The following is a 13,705-nucleotide window of genomic DNA, read 5'->3' as shown; positions in this document are numbered from 1 at the left end:
GCTGCATGTGTTTAGACATGTGTTTGTGTGTGTGTGTGTGTTTTTTTGCCCCGTGGCTCCATTAGCGTAGTGTGTTAGCAGTGTAATCCGGTGTCCATGGGCCACTGATCAAAGCAGCCGCGCCGACAGCCTTCCAGCTGGAGAAGGCCTCATTAAAGAGCCACAAACGGATCCAGGATCTGTGATTAAAACATCCATTCAGACCAAAGCGAGCTTTTTTAATCAAGGTTGTCTCTTTGTTACAAAAGAAAAACACCTTTACATGAAAAACTGTAGCCAACGTCCCGAAGGACAACAAACCCTACACATCAAACACTTGAGGAATGCTTTACTGCTCAAAAAAGTCGACTCGCATACTGTCACTTAAAGGGAATTTAAGACTGAAGTTTTCCCTGGGTTCAATAACCTTCAGTGGGCGTGTTGCCTAATTTCAGCGAGCACACAGGTGTCGACTTTCTTTTCTGCAAAGATATTTTTTTTTCCCAGTCTACGGATGCTTTACTGCTGCAACTCCTGTGGCATTTAAAGTCAGGCTGAATTTAAAAGACACCTGGAAGCTCTGTTTGCATCCACCTTCCTGTGAGAATGCTGTTAGATAAAGCGCGAGAGGAGACGAGTGAATTAGCCTTTGGGAATATTCTCTTTGGGGGTCTGATAACGTTCTTGGCAACACCTGCTGTGGGGATGGGTTTAAATCGACTGGCAGTCTGAGAAAGTGGTGACAGAAGAGACTCTGGGAGAGGTGGACTCGAAACACTCAAGAGTGCCAATTAGTACTGTTTAAACAGAAACACACACACACACCAGCATCAGGTTGAGTAACTGAGCCCTGCTGAGATAGACAGAACACGTGTCTCATTCTCTGGCAGATGTAATTACCCCTTGGACCACATTGAGGGAGGTTCATAAATTTAAGGGTCAGACGCTGCTGAGTGAGGCTGATTACGCAATAGACAAAAGGCCAATAGGACCGCTGCAAACAGCTGGACATGATAAGAAATGATAAAAGAAAAGAAATACTAAACACTCAATTAAGCACAAAAACAAAGCATCTATATTGTTTAAGTTAGCTAGACAATATGAGAGATAGTCTCTTGCGGTTTTCTTGGCTATTCTTATATTACCCATATCCTCACATTTGGTTTTTGATCTTGAGATTTTCTCTAAAACAAGTGACTAAATAAGCAACAAAATTAAAGCTGCTCTAATCAATTTATTTTCATATTTATCCCAAGTAGCCTGACCTATCTCCACAGCCCTAGAGAAAGGTCTGGAAGCACACATTATCATTCTGCTAGAGGGGGAAAAAATGCTCCAGCTTGTTTGTAGGTCTTTAAACCAATCACAATTGTCTTGGGCGGTGCTAAGCCCAGGATTCGACAACTGTGCCCTTGTAAAATAGCGCCAGGAGTGAACTTGTTTTGGTGGAACATTTGCATGTGGGTGGGCAAGCACCATCTTTAAAGTGACTAATTTTCCATAAAAGAAAACACCACAGGGAGTAGTCGACTGATTGGTTCAACATTTAATGATAAACAAAGACAAACATAATTTGATCGTCATTGCTCTAGATGTGAAGCCTGTCTATACTTTAGCTCTGCAGGAGCTCATCATCGGCATCGCAGTCTCGTAAGACCATAGATTTCTTGTGCCTGGGAGATAGATTTGGACACAGCGTCTTCTGTGGCTGTGAAGGCCAATCCGGGAGTGGCAGACCCGGCCAAAGATGTCACAAGTGTAGGCCGGATTCTGTGATGTTTAGGACGCGATGGTGACTTGCTGAGATCTCAACTTTCTTTTTGTTTCTCGTTGTTGAGACAAGGTTGTTTCATGGGTCTGCAGTCCGGTGTGGAGTGCCTGCTGCCATAGACGACCGTCTGTAGCGGCATCTTCCCAGGTGGCAGGATTGATGTTGAAGGATTTGAGATCCTTTTTGCAGACATCCTTATACCGAAGCAGAGGGTGGCCAATTGGCCTTTTGCCAGATGTTAGCTCTGCGTACAGTATGTCTTTTGGCATGCAACCATCGTGCATCCGGCGGAGCAGGAGCTCAATGGATCTGTTAAAACCATGGACAATTTGCTAGCTTCACGTGGCTCTTGCAGAACATTTTTAAGACGGTGAAACAGAAGTTCGTGCGAAGTTGAATGGATCGGTATGCCGGTGAAGTCACTGGCGCATGTAGCTGCCAGGGTAGAAAGCTGTCACAAATATAATGGGGTGTAAATAGGAAGTTTCATCGTGATACGATATTACAGATCAACATTGCACGAGAGTCCCACGATACAGAGTCTGAGCTTTCTTACGAGTGTTCACAAGTTGTTTTACAAGGATTAGCCAAAAGAACGATGCAGACATGGTTTATTGCACAAACCAAACCTTCATCTGAACTTGGCATTTTCAGCGTAGAGGTTGTTAGCTCTGAGGTTGTTTTGTTGTTTCCCAAAGCAAAGAGGATTTTAGAAACAGCAGCACTCAGATAGTGCTGGTAGTGGTAACGGCCTAAGTAGCCAACCAATGGCAGGCTAATAGCCACAGTTTACATTCGGGGATACTGAAATGTAAAAGGTGTCCTGAAGTGATGAATCCACAAAATACTATAACCCGACTCTGCAGTTCCCTCTCAGCTCTACGCTTATTATTTTGATTTCATGGCCCACCACTGTTTTGGTTCAATCTCACCGCTCTCCACACTCTTGTTTCAAGCCACAGAAAACAGCTGCTTTTCTTAAAAAAGGCTGTTGTAAGCTGAGTGTGCGCTACCTGCCAAGCACCAAACACGCAAAGTTAGTGACTCGCTGGTGAACAACTGCTACAGAGCCAGATATTTCCTTCTTGTAGGGAGCTAAAATTAGACTTAATATTGAATTTCATGACTCCACATAATTGCTCACACTGTTCTGTGTCACCTGGATGTGTAAATAGAAACATGTTCATCACAAACAGCTTCATGAGGTGATAATATGTCAGTGTTGTGTTGACAGTTCCTGCTGCCCCAGAGTGGTAAAGTAACATTAACTACTGAATAAAACATCCTTATTTACACAATTAGCACTCTGGAACTGAGCTGATACTCTCACAGAACTTTGTGGGTGTAGTTTTTAGAGGAGGGAGTAAATCACACATGAAATTCTCAAGGAAGTTCAAGTCACTGTGGTGAAAATCAGGCAAGTCAAGATCACGTCAAACAGGTCACGACAAGTCATACTCACAAAGTCACAAAGATAAAATAAAGTGGTGGAATGTATCTAAATACATTTACTCAGGTACGGAAAGTACAAATCTGAGTCTTTTCTTCTCATGCCACTTTCTATTTCCGCTCCACTACATTTCAGAGGGAAATATTGTACCTTTTACTCCCCCACAGCTTTTGTTACTAGTTAATTTACAAATTAAGATTTTTTACACACAAAAAATAAGAAAATGTACAAGTATAACAGGAACTATGAGTAGATTGATGAACTGACAGAACATTAATTGGCATTTTTAAGGCAAAAACATTTCATGGTTCCAGCTCCACAAACTTTTCCTTTGAATAATACTAATAACTGTAATGTATTAGTGATAATGTTGAGGTTAAACTAACAAAAAACATTAGCTATGTTTCCACCCAAAAGTGATTTGAATCATTGAGAAATGCGCATTAAAAGAAATACGAATCCTGTGTGTTTCCATTAAATGTACAGACTTTGGTGAAAACTACGAACTCACGCGGGTTTTCCGCAGAACCGGAAACAAAACAAGTCTCGCATTCTTCTTCTTCTACGTTTTCTGGCGGTTCCAACCAGCTTGTAAATGCATTACCGCCTTCCCGGCCTGGAGTGTGGATATCACCATAGAGAGAGGTGCGCTACGTCAGACTAAATTCGTTCATAACTGTTTCCATCCCCCATTTTGCGAATCAACATTTTTTTGAATCAACCAAAACCCGACTAAAGCGAGTGTATTTTAGTTTGTGCGAATCAGGGGATTTTAATTCGAATTTTGTCGTTTCCATCATAATTTTCCAATGCGATACTTCTAGATGCGCATCTAAACAGGCTGATGGAAACATGGCTACTGTGAAGGTGTCACTTTTGGCTCCAGTTCATTATGATGCCATTGCTCACCATTGAGTCAATCAATTGATTAATGGAAAAACAATAAACAGATTGAACCATAATGAAAATAATCATAAGTTAATAGTTCAAAATGAGCTGATACCAGCTGGCAGGTCCCCCCTGCAGCAACATGTGCGTCATCATGTATCAAAAATCAAGTTCTGTCGAGTCATCTGTCTCAAGTCTAAGTCAAGTGTCAGCACTTTGACAACACACTGTTTTCTAGATGACGTGTACACATTTAGTTTTCATTGTTTTGTCATTTTGCAATTTGCTTTTGTAAGTCATTAATTTCTTTCTCGATTGCTGTGTCTCAAATCGCCTACTTCTGTACTTATTAATATTTTGAGTGCATAAGTGCGTTCACACTGAGAAGTATGGAAAAATGCAGTGCACTATGAGTACCCAGATGGTGCACTCAAAACGGTCAAGAAGTTGAGTGTGGAACTATGGACACTTCTCATCCTGAATGGTCGTCATCTTGGCAAAGTAGCAGAAGGGGAGGGACCACTTTTCAAACTGGAAATGGTGGCCGAGGACTGTCTTGTGTGAACGTCGCTGCACTGTACAAATGTAAGTTATACATGTGTTTTTAGCACTAAGCACCACTATACTGTTGTCAGGTATAAGTCAGCAGTATGTTTATTGGGTTAATTTAGCAGTCTGTAATAATTTGGTACCGCGAACGATAACGCGAATGCTAATGCTAGTTTGCTAACTAGCTAATTTGCATCATCATTTCCGGTGAGTGCACAATGGCCGTGTTTGGTTTGAGACAACACTAATCTATCTAAATTCGCATACTACACCAATAAGTACATAGTGCACATAGTATACTACATGGAAGTGTACTAACGGAAGTATGTGATTTGAGACACACTATTTGTCTTTGAGTTACCTGAATTCACTTCCTGGTTGGAGTTGGGCAAAACATGGGGCTGAGGGCGGAGCCTGCTTTTCTACAGAAGGCCATCCAACGGACTGCTCCACGAGCTGTGACACCATGGGGGGGATTAAGGGTTTCTTTGTGTTAGTCTTAGTTATTGTCTGTTCTCCCCTTTCTGTTTAATTTGGTCTGATCAGTCAGTACATATGTTGCCCCATCATCTCATTCTGTCAAGTCTGTCTGTTCAGCTCACGTCTAGTTTCATTTGCCTTATTTTTCAGTAGAGTTATGTTTTGTTGGTGTCTTTTAAGGGCCCTATAACTCAAATGTTGTATCTTTAGTCATTTCCTTTGTAAAATATATTTTTGGGGAAAATAAACTCACCTTTTATGAACTTTGAACCTGTTTTTGTGCTATGATGGTCCACGCGCCCTTCATAATGGCATAGATACAGCTAATAGATGGCACTAGAGGGCGGAGTCCAAAGTTTAACAACACAACAAACAAGGGGATGGTGGAGGAGGTTGTAATACTGTACCTTTTAATGGAGGCAGTGTTGTACACGTCGGTGTCTGTGGCCATATGACATGTGGCTACGTCTCTACATACAAACAGAGAATTCTTTTCATTGTATTACCGATTTGTTAGGTTCAGCCATTATTTAAATGTCTTTGTTGTCTCCTATGGTCTTGTCTTGCTTGAACAATGCTACACAGCCTCCACAGTCTCCTTTGGTACTGCTCAGTTTTGTCTGTATCCGCAAGCTTTCAGGAAATGTGCCCAAATATAAATGCAGAGTACAGACAGAACACTCAATCCACGTCCGTACATGTGTCAAACCTTGTGCATAAATGAGCCCTTAGTCAAGCAAGTGTCCTCAAATTTGCGACTTGAGACGGACTTGAGTCCACCACTGATAGTTTCAGATACTGCCACTGAGTCTTAGATTTCTAAATTTTCACACACCCCACATCACCTTAAGACCCCATCTGGTGAGAAGAGGATCAAGAAAATAGGTTTTAAGGGTCCATTAATGTAAACACGGCACAGCTGTCACGCACTCAACAGGGTGAGGAGTTCTGATGAAGAGGAACATGTGCAGGTCAGAAGAAACCGTCTCACACGTTCTCAGAGGTCACGAAACTGATTGAATTCATTACACGTGTGATTCGCCATCAAGCATTTAATATGAACCGTGACATTAGAACTGACACTTAAAAGATTCTCAGAGTGGGTGTATATGGTCTGATTATATCTCCAGGGCAAAGGAAGAGGAGGAAGGAGAGAGAGAGAGAAAAAAAAGTACTGCGTTCATTACAAAAACAAAGACTATATCACTGCTCTAAACTCTGAGGCTCTCCGTCAGACAGAAAAGGCAGACAGAGCTTTGTCTCTGTCACTAAGACACTGTTGGAGTTTATCCATCAACATGTTGCACTGCATCGATTGCTTTTTTTCTAAAGTGTTTATACACAAAGACTGATCACTGCATGAAGCCATGTAATCGGCTGTAGCTCCTGACAGGGCTTGTTTCATCACGCAGGGACAATCATCTCGAAAATGCGGCTGCGGGGTTACAACAGAACAAACAATGTGGGATTGTGTTCTTTTATGTCGGGAAGGAGACAGAAAGAGCGACAGATAGGAAGGGTAGACACAGATTATGAATGAAAGAAAGAGGCCAGACATTCAATGAGATTTGCCTCTGAGCATGTACTGTAATCGGGATAAAGAAAAACATGTTAATTCTCGCAGCACGCACTGCGACTGACATGTCAACCAACAGGAGTTATAATTCAGTGTGAGCCAGGTGTAAAAGCGACCCATGCAGTGCGATTGTGTCGGTAAAAGAGCACCAGCTTACGTCTCTTTGGCCTTTGTTCCCCAATGACCCATCACGGTAAGAACCATCATGTCTGATAACAACAGGTGAAGCTGGTTGGTTGCCGTCGAAATGTACAGTCACACCTGCCATGTTTGTTTACATTGACGGCAGACAGATTTTCAATCCCCCCACCTGCTTGCATGCTCTGCACTGTGCACATGAAGAATTAGTTCCAACCTTAATGTGCCAGTCTGCAGCCTACAGTATGGAGAGAGTATAAATACCAGGTGTTAAATGCAGAGGGGTGGGAGTGGATTGTGCTTGATCTGGCATATTCACAAATAAACCACATATATATAGGTATTTGGTGGCTGGTTTCGTAAGCCCCAACAACACTCATTACAAGATTAAATAGGTGTATGCATGTAACACTATTCAAAGTTTTGGAGTGAATTTAAAGGGACAGTTCACCCCCAAATCAAAAATACGTACTTTTCCTCTTACCTGTAGTGCTATTAATCAGTCTAGATTGTTTCGGGTTGAGTTGCCGAGTGTTGGAGATATCAGCCATAGAGATGTCTGCCTTCTCTCCAGTATAATGGAACTAGATGGCACTCGGCTTGTAGCGCCACAAAACTCAACACTAACGTCTCTTTACAGAAATCATGACCCAGTTTCTAAAGATAATCCGCAGAAGTTGTTGTGAGCAGTTTCATGTAGGAGCTATTTTCTTTCTACCAAGCTAAACCCGCCAACTGTATCACCGCACAGGCGGAAGCTTGCGTTTACTGCTAGCTCACCTAGCACCACTGAGCTAGCTAACGTTACAGCTCAGCCCTGGAAGACGCCATTCTGCACAGTGATATGGTTGGTGGGTGTAGTTCGGTAGAAAGAAAGTAGCTCCTACATGAAACTGCTTGAGTGACCAGTCATGATTTCTGGAAAGAGACATTAAAGTTGAGTTTTTCAAATATAGTTTTTGGTGCCTTGAGCACCACAAGCCGAGTGCCATCTAGGTCCATTATATTGAAGACACGGCAGACAGTGTTTCGCACAAAATTAGAATCTATATGTGGCATTAGCTGTCAAGGTGCGGAGGTTGCCAACTTTCCATTTTCTTCTTGCCTGTGTGTCCTTGTGTATCAGTCTGTGACTCCTCTCTAATTTTGGAGGTGTCTGTGGGTCTGTGAATTCTCTTCAACTCTCCATGAGTTCCTTTTTTATTTCAAAAGCAGTTTGTGGAGTTTGACTTGTGGGCTCATCATCAGAGCTGATCAGATAGATTGATGGATGAGAAGAGCAGCTGCTTGAGAGTGAATGCAAACTCTGTCTCTCATCATTTTCACTCCGCCTGCCACTCTGCTGCTCCGTCTGTGCCCAGAGTACGCTCTGCACTGCGAGACTGAGGATGAATGACTAACTGAACAATGAATATATTTTCCAACAGCGCTCCTAATGAACAGTCCAGCTCCAAAAGTAGAAAATCAAAATGTGGCAGCTGATGTTTCAATTGTGGCAGGCCACCACAAATAGATGAATGTGTGAGAAACCTTGCAGACATCTCTGCGGTCAGTATCTCCAACACTCTGCAGCTCGCACCAAACAATCTAGACCCATAAATACCACCACAGGTAAGAGGAAAAATATATAAATTTTCTGATTATCGTGTGAACTGACCCTCTAAAATTTTGTATTATCAGGAAGGATGAGTGATTGTTTGTGAGCCATAATGGATCAATTCATAACTTTTCAAGTAAGACTCTGACCTTCTGTCCACCTCAGAAACCATAAGCAAAAGTGCAGAGGGGGGAGGCTAATGCACGAAACCATTCTACAACTGCTGCTGACTTAGCAGCTAGAGGCAAACACAAGAAAGAAGATGCAAAAATATTCAGAGAATTATCTCAAGTGCAACTCCATCAATCTCTCTTTGAGTTAAAGGCCCCTGCTTTAAAGCCATTATAGGTCTGGCTGCTGACCATATTCCCGAGCTGCTAACTCCTCATGAACCTGAGTGTAAGTCTCTGTTTCAGTAGTTTGCAGGTGAGGGTAAAAACCAGAGGACACTGTGCAATCAGGGCCAGTGACCCTGGAAATAAAAGCAGCATCTCAGCAGAGCACTGGAAGACAAGCTGCGCTCTTTTTCAAAAATCCATTCCTGTCCTCAGAAAACTGGAACATGTGCCTGGACGTGGGCTTCCACAGCTAAGACTGTGTCACTCAGTGATGACATCATCACAGGCGAGCTGCGAAAATGTGGAGCATAAGCAGATATTGCCCCTCGGGCCCTGACTTTGTAACATTAACTTGGAAACGCACATCTGAGTCAGAGAGCATAAAAATTAATCGATGCAGTAAAGCGCCGTTATGCAGCCTTCCATTGGATTTGCTCGGTGGCATTACACATCTAAAAGCCTTGTGTGTGTGCCATCTTTTTTTTTCCTCTCTCTGTTTATGAAGCAGCTGCGATGGAGCAGAATCAAGATGCTATAGAAAGAAGGAATAAATATAAAAAGCATGAATCAGTAAGTGTGATAAAATGTGATACAGGAAGTCAAGATAGTATAAAACAATGTCTGCACTCTAAGCACTGAATGGCTGTAAGGACTTCACAAATTCTTGACCAATGCCTGCCTCTTAAAGCTGACCACATACCCACCATCTTTTAACTGTGACCCACATAGTCTAGCCGTCTGTATCTCTCTTACCACAACACACAAATGATGCAGTCTAACCATGGAGAAGGCGCCCGAGGCATCACAGCCAATTCACTAATATGGTTACCTGCTGGGGAGTGTTGATGATGAGCCACGCTTTTCTCCACACCTCTCCCTTTCACACACAAACACACACGATAAACTATAATAGATGGGCTGCCAGTCTCTGAGATACTGACACGTATCCATTTCCCCTGATATACAAACTACAGCATATATGGAGTGAGAAAAGAGAGTGGGGAGTAAGAAGGAGGGAAGAAAAAACGCCTCGCTCAGATAACAAAACCACTCAGGCTGTATACACCTCGACGCTGACAAAAAGATCCATTAAGTGGCAGAAGAGTGCATCGTGTTGCAGTTAAAACCACACTGGCATGCCGTGCAAACACTTAACAATAGCTACAGTACCCCTAACACTAGCTATTAAAATCCGTGCAATTCAAACAGCTCGTAGTGAGAGATACAGGAATGACACAGACAAAAACCTGCATTCATTCAAGTTGTTTACTACACTTACACCACACACACACAACAACAGCATTGTAACCTTTAAAAACTGAGTGCGTGCACTGGAATGCAAAGGAAGTCTGTTTAAAAAAAAAAAAAGCAATGCATTAATCGCCTGCAGAGAGAAGCTGATGCTCCAGATTCTTTCAGAGCAGCAACTCATGCCCTTAAGTTACAAATTCACATTAATCCCTGCAACACCCCAGCTATGTATCTCACTCGCATGAACACTATCTCTGCGTCTCTCTTGCAGTCACTTCCTGCTGCCCACACGCACCCTCAGATGCAGTGTTAAATTTAGAAGCTATTTCAGATTTAGTTAAGTCTTTAGACTGAAATGTGTGAGTTTCAGTCACATTTTAATCACTCTTGTCCTTCATAGTTTTTGTTGTCAGAAAGTCATTACATTTCAGTCAAGTTTCAGTCATTACTTTGAGACAAACTAATTCAATCAGGGCCTAATTGAATCCAATTATTAGGCTAATACAGGTATCAGAAATTGAGACAAAGGTGACAGGTTGTATCAAGTATTGATATTTAATTTCAACATAATTTTTTTTAAACAACTACAAAAAAACTTCCACACATTTCCAAAGTTTTTGACAGGTTCAAAGGATGATTTACAAGCACACATTAAGCCTTCTGATCATCATCATTTCAAAAACTCAAACCCAATTTGAAAACTTTCACACCATAAAGAATAAATCTGAGACAACTCGACAACTATTTGTACCAAGATGCTCTCAAGAGGCAGAAAAATAAGTTTATTTACGCCATGGTCTGGGTGAATACGGCCATTATCCTTTACTTGAGCCTCAGTTCTTTCTAGTTCTTAGTCTTATTTCTTCTTTCTTAGTCTGGATGTTTAAACTCCTGTCGTCTCACACTGTCTGTGATTAAAACTGGACTTTCGGGACACTCACCTGGTAGAGCAGGTGCCACACGTACAAAGGCTGTGTCCTTGCTGCAGAGGCCGTGGGTTCAGTTCCAACCCACCTTTGCTGCATGTCATCCCTGTTCTCTCCCCCCTTCACGCTAACTCTGTCCTATCAAGTAAAGGCAAAAGAGCCCCCCAAAATACTTAAAATAAAGGACTCTTAACTTTGCTACACTCACAGAAAACCAAGCCTCCAACCTGTCTGTCAGGTGAACAGCCAACGCTGCAACCAAAATACTCCACAAGCATCTCCATCATCCACAGTCAGACACACACAGCTGCTAATTTCCTGCTGAATTACAGCTCACAACTCGCGCTAACGCCTGCCGCTGCTCCTGTATGACTGCTTTGCAGGCTAACTAACAACCTGGCACTGACTATTTACTGGTGTTTACAAAACCAGTTGGTGCTCTGATCTCATACCGCTCATATTATCTCATAGCTTTTCACTCACATTTTAGTCCAGTCTGGTCAAAGAAAACAAAACAGACATGTGGTCATAGTTTTTATTATCAAAGATCTTGTCTTAATAATGGAAAAAAGGTTGTTGACGAACATTTTCCGTCATATTTTCCCTGAATGAAAGTAGCGCTGCTTCGATGCACTTTTACCACACAGATCGCTAAAGCCGTCTTGTGGCTGAATTTGCCTTGTTTGTAAATGTCTGTTTGCAAACAACCAACCAACCAACTCACAGTGACACCTTTGGTTTTGATCACAACAGCTAAACTAACTGAATTTTTCACACAGATCTGTGCTGCACTGATTCTGTTTTCACCCTGTAGCTCAATGTCAGTTGGGTTCACTCTGGTCGAGACTGAAATATTTCAGCATTTCAGATGGAATGTCATGAATTTTGTACATTCCTGCTGCTCTCAGGATGTACTGTAAAGTTTGGTGATCCCTCACTTTTTCATTATCATGGAACTGGTATGAGCTGGGGACCTTTCATGAACTGTAATAATTGCGGGGCTCATCTGTGATTCTAATCCCATGCGAATCTGCTATGTACGTAATTTGTCAAGTAAAAAGTCCACCGCAAATCACCAATCATATCTCTTCAAGCACAGAGGTCGTGTGATGATATTAGTCCCATGTGAATATCAGTAATTTGGGGTCACATTTGGGTTTTCTGTTTTCTCCACACCTCTTTCCTGCCTCTTTCCTGAATGATGGGGGCTGCTCACATCCATAAGAACAGAGAAATCTCGAATGGATGATGTGACATTGTGCCGCAGAGTCCGTTCTGTTTGTTTAATCCACGTTTTAAAGAAGAGAAAAACACTGTACATCACTATTAGTGGCGCAGTGTTGTGTGAAGAGGAGTTACAAATGACTATGCACATCATATCTGGGGGATAATGTCAGTGAATTCAAGTGTTCACAGTATGAGGCAATGTTTGATGTGCTTTAATAAAGAGTTCCTCAGAGAGGGGACGGTGACGGAAACGCCCTGTCACCCCAGGTTTGGCGCTTAGTCCTGGGGATTTGAAGGGGAGTGTATTCTGTGCTAAACTTCAGCATGTTAGCATTGTAATTGAGAGCATGTTAGCTTGCTGATGTTAGCATGTCTGCAGACTCTTAGACTTGTTACACTGATTTATTTACTCAGTTTAAACTGAGCCTCTCGTTCCTCTGTTGATTTCAAAGATGAATCATATGAGCTTTGACTCACTGAATATGTGAAGAGATTTGCGCATTAAGTAAGTAAACAATCAGGGATTTTAAAGACGCCAAATGCCTTATTTTACAATTAACCCAAGCTCCCCCATCTGGTGTCGAGTATAATTAAACCAAAAGACCTCAGCACACGAAGATATTTGCATGCACCCCCATGTTCGTCAGTTGTTTGATATGGTTTCTATACCGCTATTGAAACAGACACAAGAAGAGAAGGAGTGCAGCGCACGTACATGCGAGTGCATCAATCCCTCATAGCCCTCTGTTTCCTGTCAGAAGTAATGAACTGCGAGGTTGTGATTTGGCTTGAGGAAAACAGGGCTACAGCGTGAATCAGCTCCTGCCTGGAGGGCATTCAAAACAATTTGCACACAAATATAGGCATCATTTGCTTACATTAACATTTTTCACGTTTGCCAAGAGCATTCATTAGCAGCTAGGTGGGGGGAAATCTCCACAGCATGACATGAACTACTATAAAGAGAGTCCTGGTAAGAAGAGGAAAAAAATGCAGTTGAAATTGTCTGCTGAAGTTTCATTTTAAAGCAAATTTGGCTTTGCATTTGTTCGGTGCAGGTGGGCTGTTTTGACAAAGGGAGCTGCTGATAGTGGCTGTGGATGTTCATTTGAAATCATTCAGCTGTGACTTCCTGCTTCTTTGCATATTGTGCTAGTATCTCATCCAAAATGCTTCACTCATACCTGGGCGAGATCACTGTATGGACGAGGACAACACAAGGAAAAGGGCAAAGAAGGGAAATGTGACGGAAGAGCTGGGGTTCAGAAGAGGAAAGAAAAATCAGGAAAGTAGAGCGGTGATAATATTTTTTGCATTAATTTGAATGTCTATAAAGTCAAGCGATGGATAGAAGCACATAAAGGCGAACGGGGTAGAGAACATTCATTTCAGAGAGGAGGAGAAGTGAGAGTGGATGCGAGAGGACGGACTGAGAGTCTATCTGTGTTGTGTCAGCTGCCATCTGTGTGTCAGAGCACATCACAGAAACTGTTATGCCCGTGCCCACACCTCCACCATCACCCTGCTGTCTGCTG

At 42.3% G+C, this 13,705-nt stretch overlaps 1 protein-coding gene across 4 annotated transcripts in view; it reads right to left on the bottom strand.

Moving 5' to 3' along the window:
• klhl29 (kelch like family member 29) overlaps positions 1–13,705 on the bottom strand; it is a 409,128-nt gene that overhangs the window by 36,956 nt on the left and 358,467 nt on the right. The window lies entirely within an intron of this gene.

The sequence above is a fragment of the Epinephelus lanceolatus genome, chromosome 13 (assembly GCF_041903045.1).
Source record: "Epinephelus lanceolatus isolate andai-2023 chromosome 13, ASM4190304v1, whole genome shotgun sequence".
In the NCBI taxonomy this organism is placed as follows: Eukaryota; Metazoa; Chordata; class Actinopteri; order Perciformes; family Serranidae; genus Epinephelus; species Epinephelus lanceolatus.
Note: the sequence above shows the minus strand (reverse complement) of the source record. Positions and strands in the feature narration are given on the sequence as shown.